Source organism: Adiantum capillus-veneris, chromosome 17, assembly GCF_014529385.1.
Source record: "Adiantum capillus-veneris isolate H3 chromosome 17, ASM1452938v2, whole genome shotgun sequence".
NCBI lineage: Eukaryota > Viridiplantae > Streptophyta > Polypodiopsida > Polypodiales > Pteridaceae > Adiantum > Adiantum capillus-veneris.
The window spans coordinates 60,492,536-60,500,217 of record NC_140947.1 but is presented as its reverse complement, the minus strand read 5'-3'; the positions used below and the strand labels follow the sequence as shown (position 1 = coordinate 60,500,217).

The following is a 7,682-nucleotide window of genomic DNA, read 5'->3' as shown; positions in this document are numbered from 1 at the left end:
CATGATGTTTCCTTCACTAATCTTGTCGCTAATCCACTAACCTACTAACCGTAAAGATTTCCATGCACCATATGCCGGTCCTCATTCTATTGTACACGCCTTGCATCAAGAGTTTCCTCTCTCTCTCTCTCTCTCTCTCTCTCTCTCTCTCTCTCTCTCTCTCTCTCTCTCTCTCTCTCCCCCCCCCCCCCCCCCCCCCCCCCCCCTTGGATGTCGGTGTCATCTCATGATCACCATTGTAAGTATCATTAAGAAATAAGTTTAGTCTTCTCATACTTTTGCATCTGTTCTCTTTCTTTCCCTAGATCTCCATTTGGGGATATGTTCACTAGGGTTTTGGCATGCCACTCTATCTAGATTTTGCCAAGTGTCTCATGCCACAATGCCTCCACTAGCCAGCTATTACCTATCAACAATTTTGCTAGATAGACCACTCATATGTGCCACCCATATCACCGTTTTGAGTGTGCTCCTCCTACTTGTGAAGCTCATTGAGGACCTTTTGATCTCACAAAAAAATGACTTACCGTCCATGTTTGCTTGTGTGGCGGATATTGTTGTTTTTTTCGTGTTGCTCTATGTTCACAAAACCATGATACCTTGACCTCTTTAACCACTTTTTGGTTCATCTCTACACCCTAGTTGACCAACATCATCTCGTTTGACCTCACTTCTACGTCATAAGTACGTCTTCCAACATGTTTCTCTCTAGTCATAAGTACGTCTTCCACCATGTTCCTCTCCATCACCAAAGTAGCCACGCCCTCTTCCACAACCACCACTACAACCTCCCTCTTCTAAAAACCTACCCTCCCTATCATCTCACAGTACTGAGAATTCACCATTTTGCACTACATTACCACCATCTTAACCTCCTCTTCAACCTCTGTACTCACCACCGTTTTGATGATTCTAGTCATCATGGTCACTATGATCACCCCCATTTTCCCATTTGGGATTGTTGTAACCACCTTTTGAACCCCTGTCATCACGGTTCCCAGACTTACCCCTACCTCCTCCACGATAACAACCTCATCCTCTACCACCACCAACCCGTGACTCCCTCACAATTTGCACGGGACGAGGAGACTTGGTGGGATGTTTGGCAAGACCGGCAATCTATTGCTAGGAAGGAGGCTTCTTAACCTCTTTCTGAGCAAAAGCAACTCCAACACGTGTGATGAGGACAATAGGATCATCATTCTTCTCCTAGTGATGCAAATGGGTTCGCGATTGCCATCATCTTGATTATGGAAAGAAACACCCACACACAAAAATATGTGACACTCACCAAGAGCACAGGGTTACAAACTCTCTCTCTCTCTCTCTCTCTCTCTCTCTCTATATATATATATATATATATATATATATATATATATATATATCACCTAAGTGTGGTAGATTGGTTATGCCATTTCCCTCTTGAATAACAGGTCCTGACTTCAACTCTCCTCATCGGATAGATCTTTAAAGTCCCTTAGGATAGTTTGCTACAACATTAAAATTCTCTTCCTCTCGGGTCTATGTGGGTGTGTGTGCTAATAAGAAGAGGAAAATGGTATAACCTTTCTATCACCCAAGTGGGGTAGATTTGTTATGCCATTTCCCTCTTGAATAACAGGTCTTGAGTTCAACTCTCCTCATTGGATAGATATTTAAGGTCTCTTGGGATAGTTTCCTATGATGTTAAAATTCTCTTCTTCTTCTCCTCCTCCTCCTCCTCCTCTCTCTCTCTCTCTCTCTCTCTCTCTCTCTCTCTCTCTCTCTCTCTGTGTGTGTGTGTGTGTGTGTGTGTGTGTGTGTGTGTGTGTGTGTGTGTGTGTGTGTGTGCAATGGAGACGATAAATCATTTCATTTCATTTTGTATCCCGCTCTTTTTTTTTAAGCACTTTTTATCCGCACATAAAGTTGTCACCTATTATATGAACAAAAGCCTATTGAAATTCTTCTTCCTCCTACCGTTTTGTACCCCTGCTTGAGGAATCTTTTTTGGAAATTTTCTTTTCTTTTGGATATTGTGAGCTCATGTAATGTAATGGAAATGGCCTATGAACTTTGAGAATAACAGAATTAAGAGAATTAGAGTGAGCATTTTTGTGAGGTTACTTTGAGAACATAGAGGATGAACTTAATTGGTAGCAACATAAACATAGTACTTAATTAACTTGGCATGAACAATACTTTTGCAATTAAGAGAGAGTATTAGAGAACATGAGAATAGTTGAGGACTGAATTTACTTGGAGCCGGTCCCCCCTCCAAAAGGCGTTTGTATTATAGATTCTCCCATCAAGAGAGACTTGGTACAATACAATCTTTGTGTTCCTTTTGACATAGGTGATGCAATGAAGATGGAAAGCTTCATGCATCATGAGCATAACATAAACTTTGCAAAAAGAATTAACTATCCCAAGTCTCAATCCAAAGGCCTCAAACACCTTCGAAGGTGGAGAGAGCTATCGGGGAATGAGGATAGGGAAGAGCAAGAAGAATCATTCATAGGAGAAAAGAATAGTTCCGCACTTATCATTACTCTGCTTGCTCCGCATAGCATAATAGCATAGTAATGAAGATGAAGAAGATGGCAAGCTTAAGCATTGAAGCATGGCCCTTGGTTGGATTTGCATTCCATAGACAAGAGTGTTGGTGTAGCCTCTCAACTTCTCAACAAGCTTGGAGAAGGAGATGGAGCTCTTGCACTTTGCACTTCACATAATGTGTGTGTGTGTGTGTGTGTGTGTGTGTGTGTGTGAGAGAGAGAGAGAGAGTATATCCCTTCTCATGCTTGGTCCATCTCTCTCTCTTTCTTTCTCTCTCTCTCTCTCTCTCTCTCTCTCTCTCTCTCTCTCTCTCTCTCTCTCTCTCTCTCTCTCTCTCTTTTGAATTATTTAATTATATCATTTGGACATGTGTCCTCTTTTTCCTCTTTGAGAGAAAGAACTTAATTATTCATTTTTATGTATCTAAATTCTCACTGGACCGCTTTGCCTATCCTATAGGATTCAAGCACATCATGAGGGCCACATGGGGAGGATCTTGACATGTGTATTTTATGCTTCTTAAGATATCATGTTTGTATTGAACACTTCAAGCACTTAGTCATTTAGAAATGACAATCCTTTATGCCTCTTGAGAGATCATGTTTGAATTGAACACTTCAAGAACCTTAGTCATTTAAGCATGAGAAGCACCTCAAGCTTGGGCCAGGTTCCCACAAACACCTTAAGCACCTTAGTTAGCAAGCACGACAAACACCTCATGCTTGGGTAGGATTCCCACCTCAAGGTCATCCCTAGCTTGCCTAAGGTCAAAGGACTTTTAACACTAACTTTTGGAGGTCCTTAATGAAGATAACCTAAAATCTCTACGCTCCATTAGGTAGCATTGCTCTTTAACATACCATCTCTCATTTGGACCCTTTTACCTTGGCCCCGTGTTGAGATAGATCCATAAGAACATTTCTATGTCCTAACCCTTCTTCCCATTTGTTCTTCCACATTAAATGCTCAGTAATATGAGAGAAAATCATTTGGGTTGGTTAGATATTAGATTTTATGACATTACCTCTCATTTGAAATCATAGTCGTCCTCGACTATGAGCTAGAAGAGATAAAGTCTTAGTCATTAGTCTATGTTTCTTAGCAGATAGAGGATCCCTTTTTACCCCACGACATCATTCTAGAATGGATGACTAGTCCATTTTGGTGCTTGGGAGACTTAGTTGCCGCAAGCATGTCTTCTCTTTAGTCTATATCATACTCCCAAAGTTGAGTGACAAATTCTACTTGGTGTTTGAGTGACGTCATCATCACAAACATGATTCTAAGCATGCATACTATTTAAATTTGTTCACAAAAGAGGATTAGTCTTATAAGACAAAAACATTGTTCATTTAGAAAGCATTTATATTTGCTTACTCTAGTGTAGAATTGTAAGCATTGACAAGGTTCATACTATCCTTAAGTTGTATTCCTTACATCCATCTAGCATCTTCAAAATGATATTTTTTAAATTTAATAAGATACCATTGGATAATCTTACCATGGCTTAGTACCTTGTCTTCGTGTCAAAGAATCAATTCGGGCTACAACATCTCTTCTCGATCTTTGATTTCTGAAGGGTCTTCAATAGTTGGTTCACTTAGTGGCTCTCCTTTGTAGGGCTTAAGTAGGCTCACACGAAAAGCATTGTGTATGAGCCAATGGTTGAGCAGCTTAAGACATCTCATTGATTGGCTTCAAGATTTGAAAAGGATCATAGTATCTTTTTGCTAGTTTAGTATAATACTTTTGATGGCCCATAGGATTTTTGCCCGTCATTTGCCTCAATCGAGCCTTGGGAAACTTAACTAAGACCCAATCATTTTATTTGAATGTTAAGGCCCTTATGTGCTTGTAAGCAACAGCTTTTTGCCTTTGTTGAGAGATGGATTAACCTCCTTAATCTTTTGAAAATATTCTTGTAGGTCACGGCTATACTCATCAGGGACGACGGAGATCTTCCCATGTACTTTAAGTAGCAAGGGACTTTTAGTTCTTCCTTCTATGATTTCAAAAGGTCCTTTTCCCGTAGTAGTATGGACAATAATATTGTATGCATATACTCTACAAGGGGTAAATACTTCTCCCATTGTGAGCTTTAATTAACTTCTATAACATAAGTCTTTAGTAGATCGAGTATCATAAGATTGGCTATCTGACTTTGGCCATCCGTTTGTGGGTGATAGGCCGAAGAGAAATTCAATCTTGTAGCTAGATTTTCAAAGAGACCTTTCCAAAAATTAATGGTCATTTTAGGATCTCTATCTGACACAATGGATGTTGGTAATCCATGGTGTTTGAAAATCTGAGATATGAAGAGGGTTGCCAATAGGTGTGCCTTAATAGTCTTTTGACAGGAATAAAGTGTGCTTGCTTGCTAAACATGTCGACTATTGTCCATATTCCCGTATTCCCATGGATATACATGGGTAATCCAAAGATAAAATCCATGGATATACTCTCCCATGTTGAATTAGCGATTGGAAATGGCTGGACTAATTCAGGTTTCTTCCCACTATCATACTTAGTCTTTTGGCATACCACACATTTTGAAACATACTCTTGTATTTCCACTTTCATGGTAGGCCAATAGAAGTACGTCTCTACTCCTCAACGAGTAGGTTGAATGCCTTTATGCCCTGCATAGGGAGGAGCATGGGATTTATACATGACTTTCTCACGAAGGGAGTGGGTAACACATAGCCTATTGCCATGGAGAAGATAACCATCCTACAAGGTGAATCGTTCCTCTTTCTTCCCCAAAGCAAGGGCTGACATTACATCTTTAAAATTAGGGTCAGTAGCATACTCATCTATCATAGAAGATAGATCATTGTGAATTGCTATAGACACCATATTAACTTTTGGTCGTTGTGAAACTTTATTGGCTACGTGTCTGTGCTTACCAAAAATGTGAGAAATATGAAAATAAATTTGCGAAAGAAAATTTTCCCACCTCATTTGTTTGTTGGAAAGCTTAGTTTGAGTCATGAAGTACTTGAGACTTTGGTGGTCCGTTCACAAAATAAATGGAGTCCCCAATAAAGAGTGCTTCCATGTGTCTAGAGCATGTGAAACAGTTAAACTCTCTTTCTCATAAATGCCCAATACCCGTTCATTCGTATTGAGCCTTCAACTCTCATATGCAATGGCATGCCCTTCTTGAAGCAAGACTGCTCCAAGGCAATCAACCACAAGCATCACATTGGACCTCAAATGACTTTGAGAGATCCGGAAGCATGAGGGCTGGTTGAGAGGTAAGCTTCTCTTTGAGCTTATCAAAAGCATTTTTCTCCTTATTTCTTAAGTCATGTAATGGTCCTGCAATTTTAGAAAATTTTACTATGAAGCGTCTATAGTATGCACACAAAACTAATAAAGCTTCTTAGCTCATGGAGATTCCTTGGATTACGCCATGCTTTTATTACCTCTAACTTTGATGGATCCGTACTAATACCATATTGAGAGATAATATGACCTAAGTATTGAATCTCTTGAAGGAAAAATTTGCTTTTGTTTTGGTTGAGAAAAATCTTGCCTCAATGCTTGAAAAATCACTTGGAGATGTTGCTTGTGTTCCTCCAAGGACTTAGAGTAGATGATGATATCATCAACCCAGTGAACTTACGGTAGGGTCTAAATATTTTCTCTATCAAACGATTGAATGTGGCTGATGCATTGGTCAAGCCAAAAGGCATTACTAGATATTCATAAAGACCAAACGTTGTACGAAACGCGGTCTTTTAGGATATCTTCATCCACTATCCTTATTTGATGATAGCCACTTTTAAAGGTCAATCGTACTAAAGTACGTAGATCCTTGTAGCTTATCAAACATATATTCTACCCAAGGCACAGGAAATTTGTTTTTGATAGTGATATGGTTTAGTGCTCGATATTCCACACACACACGGTATGTACCATCTTTCTTTTGCACTAAAAGGACTGGAGAACAAAAGGGAGAGGAGCTAGGCCTCACCATCCCTTTGTCTACCAATTCTTGTACTTGCCTCATGATCTCCTCTTGTTGAGCTTGGGAAACTCGATAAGGAGGCTTGTTAGGCAGCGAGCTTCCTGGTAGGAGCTCAATTCGATGGTCATCATCCCCTCATTTTGGAGGTAAGTCCATTGGGATATAAGCAATAAAAACATGTTGGAATCCATCTAGAAAAGTAGACAAGTCTAACTTTTCGTGACTCCTACCATTTTCATTTGATAAATCATTAGTGTCATTAGTGGATTCTTTGACAAAAATCATGTACGCAGAAACCGAGCTTTTCATTGATTTATCAAAAGCCGGTGAATTTACAAGTGATATAGTACGACCAGACTCATTAGCATCTATATACATGCTCTTTCCCATGTAGGTGAAGTAGATTCTCCTTTCAAGGAACTTCATGTTGGTAGCCATGCGGTTGAACCATGGTGCCCCTAGGATAGCATCCTCATGTTGGAGAGGAGAGATGAAAAAGTCTTAGTTGTAGACATAGCTTTGGACATGAAGCCTCAACTTCCCAATCAAGAAGGTAACGGAGGCTTGTTGTCCCTTGAAAGCTGTTTTAGCAGTTACAGTATCTCCCATCTTAAAAGCTTGAATGCCCAACTTGGTGGCCAACTCCGTTGTTATGAAGTTGTGAGTACAGCCAGGGTCAAACAAGATGAAGGCATCATGTTCCCTTACCTTTCCCCAAGCATAGGAGAGAGGCGATCCTTTGCAATGACCATCCTCTTTTGGAGCTTCGATGGTGGAAGCTCTAGGAGTCTCACTGCGGACATTTCTCTTGGGACAAGAATGATAGCCATATCCTTGCTCCCCATACTTAAAACACTTATGGTCCTTGCGAAAAGCTTCAAACTCTTTAGGAGAGAGTTTGTTTTTACCTTTGTAAACTCCCTTCTCTTTGCAGCGATTGTTGTTGTTGGTTGTTATTGGAATTGCCTTGGGAAGAATTTTGGGCATTGGTTTTGCCCTTTGCATCACTTTTGTCTTTGTTTTCCACGAGCTTGACATTCCGTCTAGCCCCTTGTTGGAAATAATGTAAGAAGCAACCATGGTGTGGTGGATTCCTTTGGTGATAGAACCAGGCCGTTGGGAGTTGACATACTCGGCCGTTCTTCAGGTAATCCCCCACAAAATTATTGCT

General features: G+C 40.2%; 1 pseudogene; it reads right to left on the bottom strand.

Moving 5' to 3' along the window:
* Nucleotides 1–638: 638 nt before the first annotated feature.
* Nucleotides 639–1,202, bottom strand: LOC147437345 (uncharacterized; annotated as a pseudogene).
* Between the last annotated feature and the right edge of the window lie 6,480 nt (nucleotides 1,203–7,682).